The 23,476-nt window shown below is 41.0% G+C and overlaps 1 protein-coding gene across 5 annotated transcripts in view; it reads left to right on the top strand.

The window, feature by feature from the left end:
- The window catches only part of PRELID2 (PRELI domain containing 2), a 247,372-nt gene that overhangs the window by 67,776 nt on the left and 156,120 nt on the right, over window positions 1–23,476 (top strand). For 2 of the 5 annotated variants that reach the window (XR_012125201.1, XR_012125198.1), the window contains one exon: window positions 456–23,470. The exons of the other annotated variants lie outside the window; for them this stretch is intronic. The gene's annotated coding sequence lies outside the window, so the exon portion shown is untranslated. Of the gene's footprint in view, window positions 1–455; window positions 23,471–23,476 lie in introns of those variants that run through there. 5 annotated transcript variants of the gene reach the window in all.

Genomic DNA, 23,476 nt, shown 5'->3' with positions numbered 1-23,476 from the left:
CTGTTCAGTTCTGTGCTTTTGTTTATCCATTGCGAGTTTAGGTGTCTCCCTAAATTCCAAAGTCCATCCGTTGTTTGGACTTTGAAATTACTGCATGCCAGTTTCTTTGGAGGTTTAGAGGAAATTATTTTCTGGACTCGAGTTCCTTTGTGATCTGTGTTTATTTAAGGATGTAGTTAGTCATCAGTCTGGACAAAACCAAAATCATCGTTGTCAATCAGCCAAAAAAAAAAAAAATTCCTCTGGCCCCCTATATCAGGAGGCTTGCAAAAAGCAGCCAGAAAGAATTTGATGGGTGAATTACCCCCAGAATATAGCTACTGTAAATGGAAACGGCGTGGGCGAGGGGAGGAGAAAGGAAGGGGGAACCCACCACGGGGGCGCCTGTCGCTGATGAGGCCACCGTGGCTGTGAGCAGTATTGTCTGATTTTTCTTTTCATAAATGACATTCCAGAGAACCGGAGGATGCAGCCTAGCAGTCAAGAGGCTCCATTCATGTCTTCCTTCTTCTTCTTTTTTTCCCTGAACATATCCATCGATACAGCAGGAAAAAGTCCAGTGCAGCTGCTCTGCTCATGTCCCGGTGATGAGATCTAAAGCCTTTGGAAAACTTGGAGTCATATCTGAGGAACTAGATGGCTACAGTTTTAATTACAGTTTTAATTACAGTTGGAACTGTTCCGGCATGGAAAGTCGTCTTTTTGTATGTGTGAAGTCAGAAGCTAGCGTTATAACTTGTTTCCTTAGGTGTTAATTGTTCTGTCAGATACGAGGAGAACCATTTCTTCCTGGACAAAATAAGTGGTGACAATGTTTTTGGGGCTTGATTAAAGGCAAGGAATGTGCAGAGAAGAATGGGGAAAGGGCAAGGTGTCAGCCAGGCCTTCATTTTACCCCGATCTGCTTCTGAAGCCGCTTCCTGGGGAGTGTCACCTGCAGCTCAGAACAGGGTATTAGACCCTCTGTGAGGGGGGTGTGAAGCCACTAGAGAGACAGGCATTCATTTTTCTCAAAGATTTGTGGGGAAAACAGTATTTTTATATCACATATAACTTGTTGGAATATAAAACTGGAATGGACCCTTAATTGCTTAAAAAAATGAGGCTTAAAAGGCACGTTGCTTGGAGCCCTGCTTAGCATGCTGCTTGGGACATAGCAGGTGTTTATTAGGTTGAGTCTAACGGAAATACCAAAGACTGGCGATTACATACGCTTCAACCTGATACAGGCACTTGCAGTGACTGCATCCGAAGCGCTCCAGGGTGTGGTTCTTTTGGAGGGAGTCAGTTCTTTCTCTGGAAAAGCTGGAGAAACCCTGGTGTAGGTCACCTCCAATCTCTGGGACTCTCAAAAGTCACGTGTTCCTCAGAGTTGGCCTCACATCCCAGAGCATGGCCCTTGCCTGCCAATATCTTGTAATACCCAACGGCAGATACCCAGTCAACCTGAGCAAGCCATCGGGGGCATCACAGGCCGACTCAGGGCAGAGCTCTTAGTTGCTGAGAAGCAGAGCCTAAGTATGAACAGCATTGAATGAATACTAATATTAAATTATTTTTCTTGTAAGATTTTTTTCCGGGGGGCAGTCGTGTTTTTTGTTCAGAGAAAACACTAGTCAGGAAAATTGTATTTGTCAATATAATGTTCATAATGTACTTTTTTTGCCTAAATGGAGGCAGTTCAGATCCACCTACACACTGCAGCTTTCTCTGGCCAGTCTGTCTGCAGAGTTTAATGCAGGGTGCTTGTTAAAATCAATGGGAAGGGTATAATCAGTCTTGATGGGAAAAATAACAAATGTGAGGAAAAAATCGATGAAGCAGTGTTTTGATTCCTGGTCCTTGTAATTATAATGGCGCTATGGTGAAGCTCTTACCATTTCCGATAACAAACCCCTTTTCCGGCTGTATTCTCTTGGATACGTTTTCACTGTCATCTAGAGGGAAATTGTATGACAGTTGCCAGCAGGAATAACCTTTATTTTTATTCACAAAACACATATATTTCTATCAAGAGTGCCAACTATAATAGCACCCCAACTACTTCGTTGAAGTAGCATGTCTTGGCCAGATCGGAATTTCCTGTCACAAAAGTAAAATTTAACAGTGAATTTGGTAATAGATTAACATTGAAATACAAGAAATCTGAGCATCTGATCTGATTCAAATGCAGCCCAGAAGCCTCAACAGGAACCTGGCTATGCTGTGTCCTAGCTGTGTATAGAAGCTCTCAGGGCTTTGTTTTCCTCATATGAGATGGAGTGTATAAAACAGGCACTCATATGAGAGGGTCTATTTTACAGGGTTGTTGAAAGGATCAGATCAGTTCAAGACATGTAAAAACAGTTGGAACAGTGCGTGGCGCACAGTTAACACTCAGCAATCTCTGGAAGAGATTGTGTGGAGTTAGTGTTAATTTCCTTAAACATTTGGTAGAATTCTCCAGTGAAACCACCTTAGGCCTGAAGACTTCTGACTGGGAAGATTATTAATTACAAATGTGAATTCTTTAGTAGCTGTAAGGATGTCCAAATATTCTATTTTGGGTGAGTTGTGGTAGTTTGTGTTTTTGGAGGAACTGGTCTGTTTTCTTTTGTCAAATGTTAATGTGTAGAGTTGTTCATAGTATTTTTGTATTATCCTTTTGATGTCTACCTAGTCTTTAATGACATGCTCTATTTTATTCCTGATACTGGTTATATATGTCTTCTCTTTTTCCTTTGTCAGTCTGCTAGATGTTTGTCAATTTTATTGATCTTTTCAAAGAACCAGCTCTTTGTTTCTTTGATTTTCTCTATTGCTTTTCAAGTGTATTTTATGGATTTCTGCTCTTTATTATTTCTTTCTCTGCTTGCTTTGTGTTTATTTTTTTCTTCTCTTTTTAGGTCTTGAGGTGGGAGCTTAGATTATTGTTTTAAGAATTTTCCATTTTTCTAATGTATACATTTAGTGCTATAAATTTCCCTCCTAGCACCACTTTGGGTCCCACAAATTTTAATATGGTGTATTTTCATTTTCACTCAGTTCAATGTATTTTTTAAAATATCCCCTTGAGACTTCTCTTTGGCCCATGGATTATGTAGTGTGTTGTTTAGTTTCCAACTGTTTGGAGATTTTTCTGCTGACTTTCTGTCACTGACTTTAGTTTGATTTCAGTGTGGCTGGAGAACACACCCTGTGCATTTTCAATCCTTTAAATCCACTGAGGTTTGTTTTCTGTCCCAGGATGTATAATCTATTTTGGTTTACGTTTCGTGGGAACTTGAAAAGAATGAGTATTATTCTGTTGTTTGACGGCATGTTTTTCAAATGTGTATAGATCCTGTTTGTTGATAGTGTAGAATTCTTTTCTGTTACATCTGATGTTCTCTCTGGTTGTGCTATCAATCATTGAGAGAAGAGTATTGAGATCTTCAACTGCAATTGTGGATTTGTCTGGTTCTCTTTTTATTTAGGTTGATTTCCTGCTTCAAGTATTTACAGCTCTGTTGTTTGGGGCATATATATTTAGGATTGCTATGTCTTCCTTTTGGGTCAATCCTTTTATCATTATATAATGTCCTTCTCTGTCCCTGGTAATTCTATTTGCCCTGAAGTCTCCTTTAGCTGGAGTGCCTCTATTTCTTATTGTTAATATTTGTATGATATTTATCTTTCAATCCTTTTACTTTTAATGTGCCTGTATTGTTTTGTTTGAAGTGAGTTTCTTGTAAATAGCATAGAGTTGGGTCATATTTTTAATCCATTCTGCCAGTTGCTGACTTGTTGATTTAGGTCACTTACATTTGATGTAATTATTGACATATTAGGGTGTAAACCTTCCATTTTATTTTTTATTTCTGCTTTTCTGTTTTTTTTCTTCCTTTGGGTTATTCAAATACATTTTAGAATACATATATATATACACACACACATATATATAAATTATAACGCTACTTGTATGCATGCTTACAGCAAGCAGTCTTCTGGTGTTATAAAAATTTTACCAGTTTGAGTGAAGTGTAGAAACCTTACCCTCTATGGTCCTACCTTTTTGTGTTTATAATTAATTACCTTAAATATTTCTTCAATATGTAGTTAGAATAATATCAGTATTATAGTTTTTGCTTGACCATCAAATGTAATTTAAAAGACTCAATAGGAGAAGGAAAGTTTACTGTATTGCCCATATTTTTTATTTAACATGTTTTTTTTCCTTCCTGATGTTCTGAGATTTCTTTTTTTGTCATTGCTTTTCTGTTTAGAGAACCTACTTTAACTATTCTTTTAGGATAGAATTGTGGGAAACCAATTATCTTAGTTTTTCATTATCTTAAAATGTCTTGATTTCCCCTTAATTCCTTATGGATATTTTCACAGGAGGTATAGGATTCCAGACTAACAGTTCCTCTAGCACCGAAAAACGTGCCACCTCGTGTGGCCTCCCTGGCTTCTGATGAGAAATCCACTGTGGGTCTCTAGGAAAGGCGTCCTTTTCCTCTTAGCACTTACAGGATTCTTTTTTTTGTCTTTAGTTTCTTAAAGTTTGGCTGTGATGTATTTTGTTGTGGAGTTCTTTGTTGTGAGTTTTTCTAATGTGTTTGAGGTTTACATTAATCTATAGATTCATGTCTTTTGCTAAATTTGGGAAGTTTTCAGTCATTTCTTCAAGCAGCCTTTTAGCTCCAGCCTCTTTCTTCTTTCCCAGAACTTTGATGACATGACTGTTAGACCTTTTGTTATAGTTGCCTAAGTCCCTGAAGCTCTGTTCATGTTTTTTCTTCAGTCTCTGTTGTGTAGATTGAGTAATCTCTGTTACTTTCTCTCTCAGTTCACCAATTCTTTCTCTGTCTCCTCCATTCTCCTTTTGAGCTCATCCCTTGAGGTTTTTTACTTTATTTTTTATAGTTATAAATTTTCCATTTGGTTCTTTTTTCTGTTTCTACTTCTTTTCTCAGACTCCCTATTTTGTCATTTGTTTCAAATGTGTTTGTGGTTGCTCAGTGAAGCACTTTGGTGATGACTGCTTAGAAGTAAATTTGCCAGATAATTCTCATGTCCCTTTCATGTCAGTGTTGGCATCTATCAATGGTCTTTTGCTTTCAGTTTGAGATCTTTCTTGTTCTTGATATGATGAATGAATTTTTGATTGAAACCTGGGCATTTTGGGCATTATGTTATGAGACTCTGGATCTTATTTAGACAGTCTGTTTTAACCAGTTTATTGTGACACCAAAGGGGAAGGGTGGGCACTGCCTCATTACTGCCACCCGGCCTCCACTGAGGGGAGCAGAGACCCTTGTTACGGCTCCGGGGGAAGTGAGGATTCTGGCTTCTTGCTAGGCCTTCCTAACATCTTCCTGGCTGGGATGGTTGAGAGTCCTCAGTACCGCTCCCCACCTGTCCTCCACTGATACCACAGGGTTGGCAAGTGTTCTAACTCCCTGCTGCACCTCCCAGGACACCACCTCAGCCGGGATGGAAAGATGCTCCTCCCTCCTGCCAGGTGGGGGTGGAAACCCAGTCTCCTCATACAGCCTCCGCCGGGAGTGGGCACTCCTCACCGCTTGTGGGGATGAAAGCCCCAGCTCCTGTGTCGGTCCTTTCCGACCCTGTCCTGCCTGGGGCTTGGGAAGCCCTGTTCAAGCCCGGCGAGAGTGAGGGTCTAGGCTGCTCACTTGGCCTTCGCTGACATGAGTTAAGGTAGCAGCCACAGTTTTTTCTATGGTATTTGGCTGCAGTATGGAGATGATCTTCCAAATGTTTTCTGTCTTGCAAGCCTGCCCCTTCCCTGGTGCCTAGAGAGCAGGATTTGATTGTTATTTTTTTTCTGTACCCATTGGCATTTCCAGGTTTCTGGTTTCTCCAGCACTCGGTGTGGGATATATGAAACAAAAGGGAGACCAGGAAGCTCCCCGCAGGACTGTTCTTTGGGGTGCCTTCTTCACTCCCACCGTGGACTTTTTAGAAGCACAAAGGTTTTGGGTTCCTCCACCTCAGCCCCGTCTTGTCTTAGCTGAAGTGTCTTCTGGGAACTGTCTGTGAGTCTGCACCTCAGGCTGGGTCTCCCTAGCACACTGCCCTTCTCGTGATGACCTCGTTCAGTGTCTGTCTCCTCCATTTGACTTTAAGGTCTTTGAAGGCAAGGATTGGTCTCATCTTGAATGAATGAGTAACACTGTCATTTATAATGAAGGAATTGGAATAGGTTAACTTAAAGATCCCCCATTGATAGAACCCAGACAGGAGTACCACCATCCCAGAGAGACCTAGGTTCATTTTACTTAGGCCACAAGCATTTTCCAGCGGATGCATCAACAAGCCACAAGCCCTTTCCCCGATCTGTCCTCTCAAAAGCCTGTCAAAAAACCCCGCCATAAAAAGCCTCTCAGCCTGTAAGACAGGCCTTCTTTGCTCTGCTGGCCAGAACAGAGGGTCCCTCTCAGTTTTAGCAATAAACCTGCTTGGGCTGCTGGGTTCGTGTCCCCTCTTTTCCTTTTACCCATCTCTCCCTGTTTCTTTTCTCTTTTTCTCTCATTCTCTCCCAAATAATTTTCAAAATAGAATCATACTTGAAATCCTCTCCCTCTGTGCCCTGCCAATATTAGATTTTGTCATAAAAACAAAATCAGAATTCTGGTTATCTGTTAGATGAGTAATGGCATCTGATTTTGGTTTTATTTTGCACTTGATTGAATACCAGGGAAGTTTGTTTATCCTGTCAGTAAATATTGAGCATCTACTATGTTCTAAACTCTGTGGGGGGCTCTACAGATAGAATTATTCACAAAACAAAGTCTGGGATCTCATGGAACTTGCAGTTGAGGATTTTTCGTATTATTGATCATTTACATATTTTTTGTGAATTACCTCTGCACGTCACTTGCTCACCCCCGTCACCCTCTCCTCCTTTGCTGCTTTGTTCGTGCTCAGGAGGGTGGGAGATGTGAATGTGATATTAGGACTTCTTTTCACAATTTACTTAGCATCTATTCTGCCTCACAAGTTCATACGTTCAAAGAGAAATATTTTTCTCAAAAAGCAGGTCTGAGTAGCTCAGGCATCACTTATTGCTTATACTGTAAAGAACTTAAGGAAAACTTTTTTTAAAACAATAAAGGCCTGAGCACTTGTGATTTTTGGCATTTTATTTCTATAATAAATGCGTGGCCTCACTATATGGCAAGTTAAATACCATATGTAGCAAACGGGAATTGAGCAGTTGCACTTAATGAAACCATTTCTCAAGAACCAGTTGCAGCGTTAGGTCTACTTGCAAAGGAACTTACGTGGACTTCAGTTCGTCACCTTGTTTCATTTTAAAATAGTACTTGGTTTGCATTTTCCAGACATCAGAGGCAGTGATGAGAGGTCCTGGGTGACAAATCTGTAACATCAGTAAGATTTTAACCAAAAACCAGCCTTTTTGTGATGAGCTAAAATCCTGCTCCTTGCAGAGGGAGCCCTGAGTGAGCCTGCTTTATTCTCGTGACGGTTGGTCCTGCCGATCATCCATTTCACTTATTTCACACAGAGTTGTAATTTCTCAGATCTGTAGAGGACAGTTTATTTACTAAGCACTTTCATATCCATGATCACACCTAATCCCTGTGAACATAGTGGAGGTGATTCACAGATGAGGAACTGAAAGTGACCAGTGGGTAAGTGACTTGTCCAAGAGCACACGGCTAGGAAGTGGCTGAACTAGAGTCATCGTGTGGCCACATATTTATCAAACCTCAAATAACATTTCATAACAACACTACCTAATACTGGATACATCAAAGAGAAATGTGTATATATCCTTTGACTTATATTTTCCAATAACAAACTGTTATTTACGCCATGCCATACCACTGTTATGTGATCTTATTTGCCCTCTCACTCTGAAGTGACATAAATTCCATTTTGACTCACTTGATGTGTTTCTGTGTGCATTTGAAAATCCATCTTGTGAAAAGTCCTGCATTCAGTTCCTTTAAAATTACCCTGTCTTATTATTCTATTTCTTGCTGTGATTTTGACTGCTATAGAGATAGAGCTAGAACTGGTTAAGCTAACTGTAGCTTTTTCCATTCATAAAATGAGATGTTTGGGTTAGAAAGTGGGAAATGTGGAAACTCAGGTTTGGAAGGGACCTTAGGGCCTGGGGTTTTGAATCAGATGGATCTGCTGCCTGGTAAGCTTGCCATTTTCTGGCTGTGAGGTCTGAGAAAAGTTATTTGAGCATTTAAGTTTCCTCATTGGTGAAATATAATTGAAAACAGTATTTCTTTACAGACTTGTAAAATGATTAGCACAGTGCCTGGCATATAGTGACCACTCAAAAAAAAAGAAACCTCACCACTAACATAGGTGGCTTTTTTCTGTATTAAGAGATTGGTTGGCCGGATTAATGAATGGTCTCCATTTTTCCATAAACCAGGCCAATTGATGGCCACAGAATCCTGAATTATCACTGCTTGTGTACCTTACTCATTTGCTCGTAGACTTTTGGTCTCCAAGGTTGAATTACATGTTTTACAAGGGTTACTTGCATTTATTCCCAAATCAGTTTATACCCATTTCATTTATAATTATTCACTTTAGTTAGCTATTATGTAAACTGGTGTATTAGTTTCCTATTGCTGCTTGAACAAATAACCACAAACCTACAAATTCATTGTCTTACTAGAGGTCAGTCTGAAGTGGGTTTCGCTGGACTAAAATCAGGGTGGCTGGCAGGGCTGCATTCCTTCCTGAAGTTCTAAGGAAGGATCTAGCTTCTCAGGGCCACCTACATTCCTTGGCTTGCGGCTGGCTCCTTTCTCTATCTTCAGAGCCACCGGCAGAGTATTTGCAAATGATTCTCCTCTTCTCTTTTTTACAAAACACCGGTGATTACATTGGACCCACCGGATAATCCTCCATAGACTCCCCATTTCAAGATCCCTAATCATATCTGCAAAGTCCCTTTTGCCCTGTAAAGAAACATATTCATAGGTTCTGAGGATTAGGGCATGGACATATTGGGGGACCATATTTCTTCCTACTACAACTGTTGATGTCTGAGAGGAGAGAGAGAGAGATTTTTATGAAAACTAGTGTCTTTGAAAATGACTCAAATTGAAGAAGAAGTTGCTTTTGAATTAGGTATGAGTTAGATAACTATACAATGTTGGGAAAAATATGAAAGTCAAGGGGGATTCGGCACTCAGGTTGCTTTAGAAGTGTCTATGCTCTTGCTGAATTTAGAGAAGCACGTGGGAAATCAAAATGCATTATGGTTTGAATTTATGGAAGAAATACAGTGTGGAAATCCAGTCAATGGACTCTTTCACAAAAAAAGTTCTTGGCTCTATACCAGAAGACTGGCAGAGGCAAATACATGTATATTTATATAAGTTGAAATGAAATATTTTAAATGTATGAGTACTGTTTTATAAAAATGTTTTCCCACTTTAAGATAAAGATCCTCACTTTCTTGGTTAACCAGCCAACTCCCAATCCAACTGTGTCAGATAAAGGTTGTCTGTATCATTACTTAACCAACCCACACCCCATTCCCCTCCCTTTGGTTCTGAGGTCATTCTTCCCGAGCTCAGAAGTTCTTGGCATTTTGGTGGGAGTTTGGACCCCCTTGAGGATTTGATCAGAGTTCCGCCTGACCTTGAAAAACACCCATACAAACAATTTCTTCTTTCTTCTTTTTTTTCCTTGGGTACAAAGAGTTATTATACTCTGCACTTCTCAGTCGACTACCATTTTCGGTCTGAGCAGAGCCATCTCTTATTTTTATTTTATTTAATTTTTTATTTCATCTTATTTTCACCTCTGCCCCTCATCCCCATTTGCATTCCCACTCCTGGACCCTCCTCCCCATTGATATCTACCCTAATTTGTTTAATACTTATTCTTGGATAGCTATGCTTTTTATTGGAAGAGAAATAGTATCGTTTTGTGTACTTAGTATTTCACATACAATTTCATGTGAATTTATGTGGCTTTTGAAGGCTGTTCTTGGACATTAGGATGTGTTTGGGTCCCAGGTCAGGAACCTTTTCCTTAATCTGCACTATTCATTACAGTGGCCACTAGCCTCATGTGACCATTTAAACTCAAATTTAAGATGATATAAAATGAAAATTAGGTTTCTCAGTCACAGGAGCCCCATTTCGAGCGCTCAGTAGCCGCTGCGACTTGTGGCCACTACTCCACAGCACGGTGCAGGTGCGGAACCTGCCCTTCCTCACAGGGACTTCCACTGTGCTCGTCTCTGAATGCTCTGCGAGAACTCTCCCGGCTCTAATTCTAAGGATCATTCTAGCTGGAAACGTTTCCTTTAACTGGCGTGCCTTAGTCCTTGTGTGGAATAACTCACTCTTCAAAATTGTTTGAGAGAGTCCCTGATAAAGCAGATGGGAAAGATGCTCAGGACGTGGGAACCCCGATGGCTGTAGACCCAGCAAGTTAGAGGACTTCAAATACGCCCCCACCCAGCTGCCCTCTGGAGGAATTCCACATGGACACATACTATACTCTTCAAAGTCATACTTACAATCCCTCATGTTTATATGTAGCACTTTATAATTTGAAAACAGGTTCGTTTATAGTTGTCTCGAGTTGATAAGAGTCATTCTTGTAGCCATTGGTTGTGCGTGGGATGTCCAGGCAGGTAAGAAAACACGGAAGTTGATGCACAGCAGGTTGTTACCTTCCTCGCTGGGCCGCCTTTCAGGATACGCAGGAGGTCGTCAGAGGCTCATCCTTCCTCATACTCTCCTTTGGCTCCTCTTCCGGGTTCCGGTTCCCTCCTGGAGTTGGGGACGGGGAGCCCTCCATCCTGGCCCCTGCTGAGATGAGAGACAGACCCTTGCCTCCTTGTAGAGAGGAAGGCTCAGGTACTTAGATCCTTCAGAATAGAGACAAGCAGGCCCTTCTCTTTGCTGAATTTGACAGTTTCATAGCCTAATTTCAGTGGAAGTGAGGGGTAGAAGGAACAAAGTGAGACAAGGAAGAGAGAAGTGGCCTGCCATTTATTATGACCTTATTTTCTGTTAAAGACACAGGCTGAGAATGGTCAGTGTCACACATAGGATCAGTCAGCTGGTGAGTCTCTGCTTCAAACCCCGTTCTCCCATTTCACACTCTTAACACTTTGGGATAAAGAATTCCACGGCGCCTAGGCCTCTTCGGTGTATGACTTGTCTCGTGATACAGTGGACTCGCTGAATAGCGTCAGCTTCCATCTTAGCCACCTACGACTAGAGAGGCATTGTGGCTGGAAAGAGTAGTTGCTTCGAGCATTTGCCATGATCAATAGATGTTATCAGTAAATCAAAATTAGATACGTCTTAAGAACTCCGACAGCTCCCAGATTTATAGCAGATCATTTCCCCTACGAACCCTAAGTATACTTAATGGGCATCAGTACATTTGCAACAAAAGGGAACAGCAAAGTCGCAGTGAGGTTTAATGTGATGTGAGGCTGGGCAGTTGCTCTGGATCATTCACGGATGGGAGACTTGCTTTGGTAACTCTGTCTTTCCAGAGTGTGCGGTTCGTTAACGTGTGGTTCAAGTTCATGCCTCAGTATGACGTGCCTGTCTACACTATGTCTATACCTTGTCCTGGGTCTTTATGTCACTCACAAATAGTCAAAACTACCGTAGCTTGGCATTTTGAGAGTGTGCGAGTCATTTATGCTCTTCATTAAATATGACTGCGCCTACCTTTTGGCATCTGGTGGAATTGCACTTCTCTTCCCTTTCAAATTGGCCATGACCACGTGAATTACTTTGGCTGGTGGAATGTTCTTGGAAGGGACAAGAGTCGCTTCCAGAAAGAAGCCTTAAGAGTCGATGTCCAATGTGTGTGGGTGGAATAAGCTCCCACATATTTGGGAGAAAACCCAAGTCTGAAAAGTTGATAGATACCTGGCAGGGCGGGAAGCTGTCATGTGAAAAGCTGCTGGTGATGTGAACACTGGGCGTGGTGCAGAACAGCTCCTGCAGACTCTGCAGTGGGTGTCGCCGGATTGCACCTTCCTTTCCGGGCCCCACAGTGGGATCCAGCTCCCTGGTGCTGCACACAGTCTCCAGTGGACAAACTTGTACATATCTGTTCACTTGCCTATCAACCTATGGATCTATCTAATCTACCCACCTATCTATCGAATCTACCCACCTATCTACCTATCCACCCATCTATGCATCCACCTTCAGAAATGGAGTTTCCAGTGCATGTTGACCACGACTGCCTTAACATTCCCCTTAGCTTGACTAAACTTTAGAAAAGTAGCTTTCTGATTGTGGGCCCCTGACCTTCCTTTGGTTTGAGCATTTACTTTTAAGAAACGTGTAATTTTATCTTTCTTAAGGACCCGTGAGTCATCTCTTTGAAGTGTAATCATGGACGGAGATAGTGTCTCTATCTCTCAGTCTCTGTGGGGGACAGAAGCCTAACTTTGAAAAGTGACAATTAGCAAACACAGGTGACCTGATGACACCCACCAACCTTCCCGCTAATGTCTAGTACTTCTCCATTAGCTCACTCCAGTGCTTAAAAATTCTCCTGCCTTTCATTTCAGCAGAATTGAGTTCAGTCTCTTTCCCCATTGACCTTTTTAATAAGTGTCCAGTGAATTCTTCTTTAATAGTGTACATATATTTAATTTCATCAAGTAGTGCCAGATTGTTATATGGAATGACTATACTGGTTCATACTTCCATATGTATCTATTAGCAATGCATAAGGGTTCCTATATCCCTACATTTCTACCAGTTGCCTGCACCTCCTGCAGAGAAAATGTCTCAAAATTATTTAGAATTCTAATGTTTGTGAGTTTTCTAGGGTTAAGTAATATCTTACTGTTTTTTAAATTTTCATTCTCAAATTAGCAATAATTCTGAGCATCTTATTATTATATGTGTGATTGCATTTGGGGTTTCCTCCTCTGTATATGTCTGTTCACAGCCATGGTCTTTTTTTCTTTTGGGGTGGTTGTTTTTTGTGTGTTGCTTTGCAGAAATTTGTTCTACATTCAGTCAAGGCCTTGTGAATTTTTGACATTCCAAATACCTTCTCCCATGTTTTCAACCACCTGTGAACTTTTCCATATTATCACTTGTCAAACAAATTCACATTTAAAAAACTATTTTGAACTTCAAACTTCATTTTTTTTGCAGAAAAGTTGCAAAAGTAATACATACAAATACAAAAGTTTATATATTCTTTACTCATTAATTTTAATATTTTGCTCTATTTTCTTCTCTCTACACACACACACATCCATAATTATATTTTTAAACAACCATTTGCAAATAAGCTTCAGACAACATGTTTCTTCACTGCTAGTTATTTTAGTGTGTGTTTCCTAAGAACAGGAACAGTTATTACCAGAATACAAGCATGAAATCAGGAAATTTAATATTGATTCGATATTATTATCTAATCTACTATTCAAGTTCAAATTTTGCCAATTGTCTGGATACTGAGTTTATAGCTAATTTTCCCTCCATTCCAGGATTCTGCCTGTCACATCTTTTATTTCCTCTCCTTTCTACTCCTCAGGATTCTTCATCTTTCATACTCTTAACATTTTATTTTATAGATTGTCCCCACATTTGAGTTTGTGTGATGTTTTTTCATGATTATGAATTTTTTTCAGAAACACAAAGGTGATCTTATTCTCAGGGCATCATGTTAAGAGGCATATGGTATCAATTTATACCATTACTGAAGGTATTAACTTTGGTCACTTATTTAAGGAGAACCTGCCAATGACCATTTTTCCTTTGTAATTAACTACTTTCACATAGACGTTTTGTGACTATGGAAATATAAATATACCTTCCACTCTCCCTCTCTCTCTCTCTTCCATTTTTTATTTTATCAGAACATACAGCATTTTCGGTTATTCCTCTATGCTTGTTTCCAATTTTGTTTTAGTCTTAAATCTAAATTAAATTTGTTAAACCCTTACCATCACTCTTTTTGCCTAGATTTCCTTAGTTATAACTTGTTCAGATGAAATTCATCCTTCAGCAGAGTCTTCCAGGAACTCATGAATACAGTATTCCCCCAATTTTTGCATGTGTAAACTGTTTTTTTAATGTTACTTATGACCTTGATATTGAAGAACAGTTTAGCTAGACATAAAATCTTTGGCTCACATGTTCACCCCTTCAGTTTTTTGTAAATCTTGCTTCTTGCCTTGACTTGTATATTGCTCTTGGGAAGGTTGAGATGCTGAGTTCTATTGCTGTTAGAAAATTGTTAATCTTTTTGCCTTTCTGGAGACCTGAGGGTTTTTTTCCTTCATCTTTAAAGTCTAATAGTTTTATTAGACTATATCTGAGGGTTCATCATTCTGGTTGAATTTTCCCAGGTATCTGTTAGGCCTACTTTGAATGTGAATTTAAATTTTGTAAAATTTCCTGAACCTTATCATGGATTAGATTTAAAAATATTACTTCTATTCCATTGTTGTTTTTCTTTTTTCAGAAAGTCCAATTATGTTGTGATTGGATTTCCTTTGCTTGTCTTCCATTTAAACTACATTCTCACTTTTTTGTTTTTACCTTATTTTTCTATTTTTTTCATTTCATCTGTTCACTCGAAAATAATCTTCCTAAGGCAATTTGTAATTTAGTTTTTCATTTCTGAGACTTTTTCCCCTTGTTTTTCCATTTCTTTCCACTTTCTTTCAATTAACTCTTACTTTATTTCCTCCTGTTTTGTGTCCTGTTCTGTTCCTTAGATTTCGATCATCTGATTGAAGGTGTTTTTCATATTCTCACATACTTGCTTGAAAATACCAGATGTAGTGGGGGGTGTTGTGCTAGTTTCCTCTGCCTTGTTTTCAAGCAGTGTGGGAGAATTTTTACTTTTAAATGTTTCAATTTTAAGTTTCATTATTATCCTTCCAAGTTTATATAGATGCAGACTGTTGGAGAGTCTTTATTTGATGGATCAGGTTGGCAAGATTGGTGGTCAGGTTGGGAAGATTTAAAGTATTTAGTTCAAGTGTTTCCTCTTCTGTAAAGTGAAGTGCAGTTTCTCTAATCATTTATTTATTGATCTACCATTTATCATCTGTGTGCGTCATAGTGGGTGTCTTGCCAAGGTGTTTCTGCCCCAGGCAGGTTCACTATGGATTCAGTGTGACTAAAGAAATGACAGTAAAATATTCTTAGGGTGAAAGGGTTAAACCCAACTTTATTTCCACAGTGGCAGGTCAATCACTCAAATCCCATCCACTCAGAGGGAGTCTGCAGGCAGCAAGCCGGTCACTGCCTCTGGGCCTCTGTCCTTGGTGCTGCCACCACTCCAGCCTCTGCTCTGCTCTCCTGCAGCCTTGCAGCCCTGCCACCGTGTCGCCCAGAGCACAGGGCTGGGCTCTTTATACAGAGTCAATAACACATTGCCCACACGTGTGGAGTGAGCTAGCCAACCAGGGCCAGGTGAGAATCCTGGCCACAGGAACCTCCCTTTTATCTACACTATGGATTCTGTGAGACCGAGGAAATGACAATAGCATGTTCTTGGGGTGAAAAGGTTTATTACCGGGCTTGTTTCCCAGCGATAGGTCAAGCGCTAGCATTACGTCTGCATCTGACAGTCTGCAGGTCTGCAATCCTCCTCCTCTCTGCCTCCCCCAGAGTCCTGGGCAGAGCTCTGTACATAGTGACTCAGTCAGTAATAGCTCACTGCTCACAGGTGGGGAGGCAGGCGCCCAGCAGGAGGCCAGTCACCCCACCCAGCAGTGCAGGTTCAGGTGAGGGTCCTGGCCACAGGGACTCAGTTTTCTTCACAATGGGAAAGTCACTGTGTATTTTCCAATTTTTAAATTGCCTTTTGTCTTGTAACATTCCAAATGTCTTCCACATACTTCTTTTCTCCTCACCACCCAGACTTTAACGTGTTTTTTCCCCCCTTTTAGATGTTTCCTCTCTGAGGCTGCCACCTTGGGTGCTAGACACCTCTAGGTAACTTCCATGTAGTCATTTCTATGGACTTTCTCTTTCTGAAACTGATACTAATTCAGTCTTTTGTCAACTCACCCCTGCTGTAGGAGGTCAAGGAGAGGCCATGACCTCTGGTGAACCTTTGAGCAGGACCTGGGGAATCAGAGGCCCCTCACCTGCTCCCCCCGTCCTCCGTATGTGCTTCTGCTTATGGTCCCGCAGCTGGAGCCGTTTTCAAGGACGCAGCCTTGAGGGAGCACCGTGCTGCCGGGACCACCTGGACTGGGTATGCGCGGCAGCCCAGGTTAAAATGCTGCATGAACCTGAGGATCCTGGCGTGCGGGCGTGGAGACCTCACCTTGCAGCCGCTGCCGACGTGCCGGCCAAGTGAGTAGGGCTCCCGGCCGGGGGAACCTGCCCCTTGCACCCTGCACTGGCCGGCCTCTTTCTTCTCTGTTTGCCAGTTCCAAATCAAAAACCCCTTCTCTGCCCTCCCAGTTTTCCCGGACTTCTCTCACTCTCCACAACGCTCACGGTGGGAGCTAGCGCCCTGTCTTCTAGTTACGCTGAAGGATGGTTTTCTGAGGTTTGGTTTGTTCTGGTTCATCTGTGTAGTTTGGAAAACCTACAGAGCGATTCTGATGTAGGCGTGGTGTCATCCTCAGCTCCTCCCAAAAGCAGAAGTCCCCGAATGCCATGCTCCCAAATCAGTCACTTTCCCCTTACCCTGATCTGGGATATGCCTTTATTTTGTTCATTTACGAAGTTCAAGGTATTTTCCTTTGGTTCATCTTACAGTTCTGTCTTTACGTCTTAAACCTGTCCAGAGTTGCCCGTTTTATATAATGTTATGAAGGGATGTGGTTCTGTGTTCCTGCGTGTAGTGAAAAGTTTTCCCGATACCCTCTCTTCAACAATTCTTTTCTGATTTATTTGCATTTTGTTATATATGAGGTTTTCATATAACAGGAGTGTTTCTAAGCTATTTAATCCGTTCCAACGGTCTGCTGGTCTATTCTTAGGGCTTTATAGTGTCTTAATATCTGGTGGCCACCTAAAAGTTTTCTGTTTTAAACTGGACCCAGGTGTGGACACCCTTTTTCTCCATGTAAATTTTAGAGTAAATATGACTTTTTCAAATGTGTTCAGGTTGAGATTTGGGAACTTATTCTGATGGGAAAATTTACCTTTGAACTATCATTGGAGTTTTCTTTTTTTCTGACCATCTTTGTCCTCTATTAGATCTTGAAATTATTTTCTAGAGAGGTATTGAGTTTTATTGCTTAGTTTCATATTTTATATTTTCGTGGCTTATATTTTCTAACTGGTTATTGATGTCGTGAAATACTACTGATTTTTGCAGGTTAACCGTACATGAGCGACATTAAGATCTCTCTTTTTTTCTAGTAGTTTGTCAGTTTTTTAAAATAGATGATCATGTGTAATTTATAAATAACACCTCTACTTTTTCTTGCATTTCAAATGTTGTATTTTGACCTCTTAGGTGGAATAAAAGGAAGAAAATTTAGCAACGTAAGATTTGTTTTTTGTTGGTCATGAGCATCAGTCGTCTTTATCATTACGGTCCAGCGTGGTCATTGAGAGCTGGCAGCACATGTGTGTGTGTGTATCTATCTATCTATCTATCTATCTATCTATCTATCTATCTATCTATCTATCTATCTATCTATCTATCTATTACTTTTAATGTAGTATTATGTTAAAAACCCACTATGAAGCCAAGAAAAGTCATTCTTTGTACCACGGAGGAGAAAATATTCAACCTCTGAAAGCCAAATGAACTAAGGAGAGACGATACTCTGAAATCCCCTCATTTGTGTATCTGTTGATCTTGATACTTTGGTGAACAAAAATCAAACATTAATATGTATTTTACTTGATTTGAATTTCAGAAATTTTGTTATTTTTATGATACAGTTTATTAACTAAGCAAGTAATAAATTGAAAACGTTCTAATTGTACCTTCTTCAAGTCATATGACTCAAATGAAAAAAACTGGACAGAAAAAAAGCCCTTGTCTTACTTACTTCATATCTTTACCTCCACTTCCTTCTGCCACTATCAAGTTTTCTGCGCATCCTCTTAGCCCCCTTCTTTATATTTGAATATGTATATATATTATGTAACTTATTCTTTAGTTAATTTTAAATTTTATTCCTTGAAATGCAGCTCATATACCATAAAATTCACCATTTGAAAGTGTACAATTCAGTGTTTTTCATCATAGTCACAATTTTGCACTAATGACCACTATCTACTTCCAGAACATTTTTATCACCCATCACAGAAACCTCACACCTGTTGGTAATCACCATTTCTCCCTCTGCTCTGAGTATGGCAACTGGTAGCATATTTTCAATCATTATGGGCTTGTGTAGTTTGGGTATTTCATGTAAATGAAATCAAACAATATATGGTCTTCTTTTACTTACCTGCACATGACTTTTTAAAATAGCTATGAATAGGATCACGATAAACATATTCTGATTTCTTTTTTCTCCTACTAGTTCTTCTATATCATCCTCTATATTTGTGCCATTATCTTTAATGGCAGTGTCATATGCACAGATCAGACGCATCATAGCTTATTCAAACATTCCATTATTGGTGGATAGATAAGTTGTAGACAGTCAATATTATCAACAAGCCCATACTCGAATTATTGATACATATAGTACACGTTCAAGTGCCTTGTCTACTATGGGAATCTACAAAGTAGAAATAATAGTACCACCTTCAAAAGTACTGCGCAGATAAAACAATGCCAGTGCTTTGAACAATGCCTGGCATATAGTAAGCTCTCAGTAAATGCTAGTTATTATTAAAATTACAAAAATATGGAGCTCTGCAGTAGCATAGAAAATGTTCGATACAATAGTAAGTCTAAAAAGCAACCCAGTAAAGTAGTATATATTCTATGGTTGCGACTTTATGCAACTGTATCTACTCATCAATAAAAACTCAGAGGAAATGTGTATAATGTGGAAAGAGCTTTGCTGCAGTGATGGTATTGTGGGTTGCCTTCTCATGTTTTCAAAATGTCTTTAATGGGAGTTTAAAATTGAAATATATAGATAGAAGAGGGAGTGTTGATTTGCCCTTGAAGATGAAAGAGGCTGCTGACCACCGTCACACTGGGGCCCCGGTTGGAGTGACCAAAGACCAAGGCAGCTCACCGTGATTTTGCACCATGAAGACTCCCTTGTGGTTTTCCTTCATCCTGAACATCTTTGCTTTGTCTCCTTGTCCATCTAGTCGTCCATCTAGTCATTTAATATCTCTGAGAGCCCGGTGAGTGCCGGGCACTGTTCTGGGCCTGGATAGGCAATGGGGAACTATGGTGAATAGGGACACTCTTGGGTTTGCGTCATAACCCAAGTCTTAGATTTAAACCAACAGATAAACAAAATATCAAAGCTAAGTGCTGTGTAGATAATTAAAATACCGTGATGTGATGATCTGACCTGGTGACAACTTTAGACCGGTGGTCAAGAAAGACTTCTATGCAGAGAAGTGTACCTACTGAGACCTAAATGACAAGAAACAGCCATGCGCGGGAGGATCCTGGGAAGGAAAGTTTCAGGGGAGTGAAGAACAGACAGGAGACTGTAAAGCAGAAAGCAGCTTGGCGGGGGCAAAGGGCAGGAACAGGCCAGTGTGGTTGGAGAGGGGGCACCAAGTGGGAGCAGGAGGAAGTCAGAGGCAGGCAGGCACAGGTCGTGTGGGGCTTTGTGAGCTGGGGCAGGGGATTTGGACTTGATTCTAAGTGAGATGGGAAGCAACGGATGGTTGTTTTTAAGTAGAATGACTTGATTGGATCTGTGTTTCAAAACACATCCAACTGGCTGTTCTGTGGAAGTGAATTTTAGTCAATCGGCAAGTCCAGTTGGGGGTGTAGCAGTGGTCTAGGTAAAAGTGTGATGATGATGGCGCAGGTTAGGGTAGGAGCAGCGGAGGAGGAGAGAAATGGTGGTCAGGGTGGTTTTGAAGATTAGGTTGCCTGGATCTGCCGTTGAATTGATTGTGGGACATAAAGGAAAAGTTACCCAAAGATAACCCCTACTGTTGGCTTGAATAATGGGGGCGGGGTGGCAGGCAGTGGTGATGCTATTTACTCTAAAGAAGACTGAAAACTTTCTGGGGAATAAAGAAGTTCTACTTGATCATGTTAGATTCTTACCGGACGTCTAAGAAGAAATGACAAATAGAGGCTTGATTAGAGGAGTGTGAACTTGCAGGTGAGATTTAGGAGTTCTTGTGAGACGTGGTGCTGTGAGCCCTGGGACCATGTGTTTGGGGGTGAGGATGTGTGTGTGTGTGTGTGTGTGTGTGTGCATGCACACATGCAGATACAGAAGAGAAGGGGGTCCAGTCTGATTCCTGCAGCCTGAGGCGGTTCTGATGTCTGATTTCAGATGGACTCAGAAGCTCTCCCATTCCTGAAGCCTTCCACCAATCTCACCAAAACCAGACATTCCACAAGTAAAAAACTACTCCATTTCTGTTGAAGTATAATCACCTGGGAGAGAGATTACAGGGAGCCACATGGGTGTTCATACTTTGGAATGATTGTGTCTCTTCCGGATGAGGTGACAGTGAGGAAGGCAGAGAGACGGTCAGCCGTGGGTTCCTGGGGAGGCAGCACCGAGCACCACCAGCAATCACAGCGAGTGGGTTTAGTGGGGGGATGGCAGCCAGGGAAAGACACACACACACACGGAGCCCCAAGGTCCCGGGTCAGCCCTCTCCTGCACCACTGTGCTCAGGGTGTCTTCCGCCTTTAGTGGGGGGATGGCAGCCAGGGAAAGACACACACACACACGGAGCCCCAAGGTCCCGGGTCAGCCCTCTCCTGCACCACTGTGCTCAGGGTGTCTTCCGCCAGGAACCGCAGCACCGTGCACCCGTGGGGTCAGGGACACGGTGCTTTTCGCAGGCCCTTGGCCCAGCGGAGCTCGGGCATCCCACAGCCTTCCTGCAGTTTTCTGGGCAGAGGCAGCTGGAGACAGTGTCCTTGACGCCAGTGTGCTGGGGAATTTTCCACAAAAGCACACGAGGATTTGTCCCACCCGACTGGAAGGCTGTTTTTCTGGATGGATCCCTGTTTATGCATGAGGAAACTTGGCACTGGCACAGCCGTAGCTTATTTTGTTCTTTTTTGTTTGGTTTTATTTTGTGCTTCAGAAATAGAGCAGATTAAGCATTACTTGCTTCTGAAGGCTGCAACTCTCCCTACAGCCTGACTTTAAATTTTGTTCTTCCCAGGAGAGCACGTGGAAAACATCTCTTCTACCTTTTGATAGAAGCAGTGCAAATGCAGGGAATATACTTGAAGGGAGTTTTAGTTTAATTTATATGTCTCTGAAAATATTTTCTTTAAAAAAAGAAACTCATTGTAAAGAAATCAGTACAAATCAGAAAAAATACATAAACAAAAAAGGTGGATGGCAATTAAAATGATGAAATAAAATAATGTTCAAGGTGGAAGGTCAGAAATAATCTAACTAAACTCAGCAAACTATATGGTATAACGGGTGAAACTGGGCCCAGAGAAGTTGAGCTGTGCAGTCATGGTCACACAGCTAAATAATAAGAAGAGTTAGGATGAGAATCTGTCTTAGTCTTTCAATCTTTTTCTAATGTATCAGGGATTTTCAAAAATTTTCTTTTTCCTTTTTAGGGATGAGACTTTAAGTCAAATCATAGTTAGGAGCTCCATATATAAAATAGGGATGTTCTAAGATCCCAGAAATGGGTTGCTTTAATTTGTCTGATTTCTCTCAGTCTGTTCAAGTACAGTTGGACAATATCCATCATATCATAGACAAATTTTCACAAATGCCGAGGGTGCCTAAATGGTTTTCTTGGCTTCACTGGAGATGGATGGTAATTATAGATTTGTTTTGTTTATGTTACCGTATTCCTATTATGTTAATATGTGTGCACAAGTTAGTAGTTTAAAACCTATACATGCTTAAGTTACTCTGCAAGAAGATATGTCAAAGAAATAATCAATCCTCCCAAGTTTCCTTCATATGCTACATCTATAGCTTTTCTTCTTCCTTCCTAATTACAACCCTTAAATAGAATACATGCCTCATATCGAATTTACCGAGTATCATAATTCCTCCAGGTGGTAAAAATACCTCGAGACAAGTGCTGGGCATAGAAGCCACAGGGCATAAATCTGCAAAGAAGTAAAAAGCTAACCTTTTCAAACAATATTGCCTCTCTCTCACCAACTTTACATTTCCCTGTATGGCCCCGGAAGATGACTGGTTAGCCAGAGACGGGTAAGATTCCTCAAGGGAGGAACAACCTAAGACAGGCACAGTCGCAGGGGGGCCATCAGGTGAGAAATTGGGGAACAACAGTGGTGAAGCTTAGAACCTCACCCCCCTGTTTTGAGAGAAATCTTCTGCATCCGTGGATGTTTGATTGCCCTTGTCTAGCTCGGATTAGCACATAGTCTACAGGCACACACCTGATCATCTACATTTGCTCTCTTACAACACTAAACTATGTTTTCCACCTTTATCTTGCATCTACCTACCACTTCAGCATTTTATTAAAAATAAAAATAAAAATAATAAAGGGAGAAATGTGGGATCCACATATAAATCAAGTGTAAAAATCAAACGAATATTCATATTTGACCTGTTTGTAGTTCATAATGCGTGATCAAAACCGAAAGTTTCTGTGATGACTGCCCTTGTACTGTTCACCATGTAAGAACTTACTCACTATGTAAGAATTTGTTCACCATGTAAGAACTTGTTCGTTATGCTTCAGAAGATTGGAGACTGACGAGAATTAGGCTTGAGATGGATTAATGATTGTGCATTGAGCATTGACCCCCCTATACAGAATTTTATTGTTGTTAACAACCATTTGATCAATAAATATGAGAGATGCCCTCTCAAAAAAAAAAAAATAGGGATGTTCTAGTTGGATGGAAGCAGGTTGTGGGAGAACTGCAGGCCCGTTCTCTCCACCAACCAAGAGCCTTGGAATGCTTTGGAGATACCTCTGCAGAACACCTCGGATTTCCCGGAGTAACATTTGATACATTTAATTAGCACAGCCTGATACCATTCTATCATTTATTTATTCACCAACTACTTACTGAATGTTTACTATGTGCCAGGCATCTTTTGAGGTGAAAGAAATATGGCCTTGAACAAAACAGGTGGAGGACAGGCAGGGTGTCGGGGACGGGGCGAGGTGGCCGGCAGGCGGTCTGCCTCTCTCGGGCCCCGGCTCCTGCTGGCCTGTGGTCGCCTTTTCTACTCCCTCCTGAGGTTTCGGGTGTCCCTTAGGGCTAGAATCAGGGATGGTACTTGATCTAAACCATCCTGAAAGTCCTGTTTGTTTGTTTTTTTTTTAACTTCATTTGAGTAATTGTTAGTCTCTTTGTTCTAGAAAGATCCAGCATTTCTTGTTCCCTCTTCATTTGCAGCCTTCCGTTTCTATTTGGCTGATTGTGAACTTAATAGTTGCCCTGAGACTAATTTCTCTTTCCTCTTTTC

This window comes from Manis javanica, chromosome 14 (assembly GCF_040802235.1).
Source record: "Manis javanica isolate MJ-LG chromosome 14, MJ_LKY, whole genome shotgun sequence".
NCBI classification, from domain to species: domain Eukaryota; kingdom Metazoa; phylum Chordata; class Mammalia; order Pholidota; family Manidae; genus Manis; species Manis javanica.
Note: the sequence above shows the minus strand (reverse complement) of the source record. Positions and strands in the feature narration are given on the sequence as shown.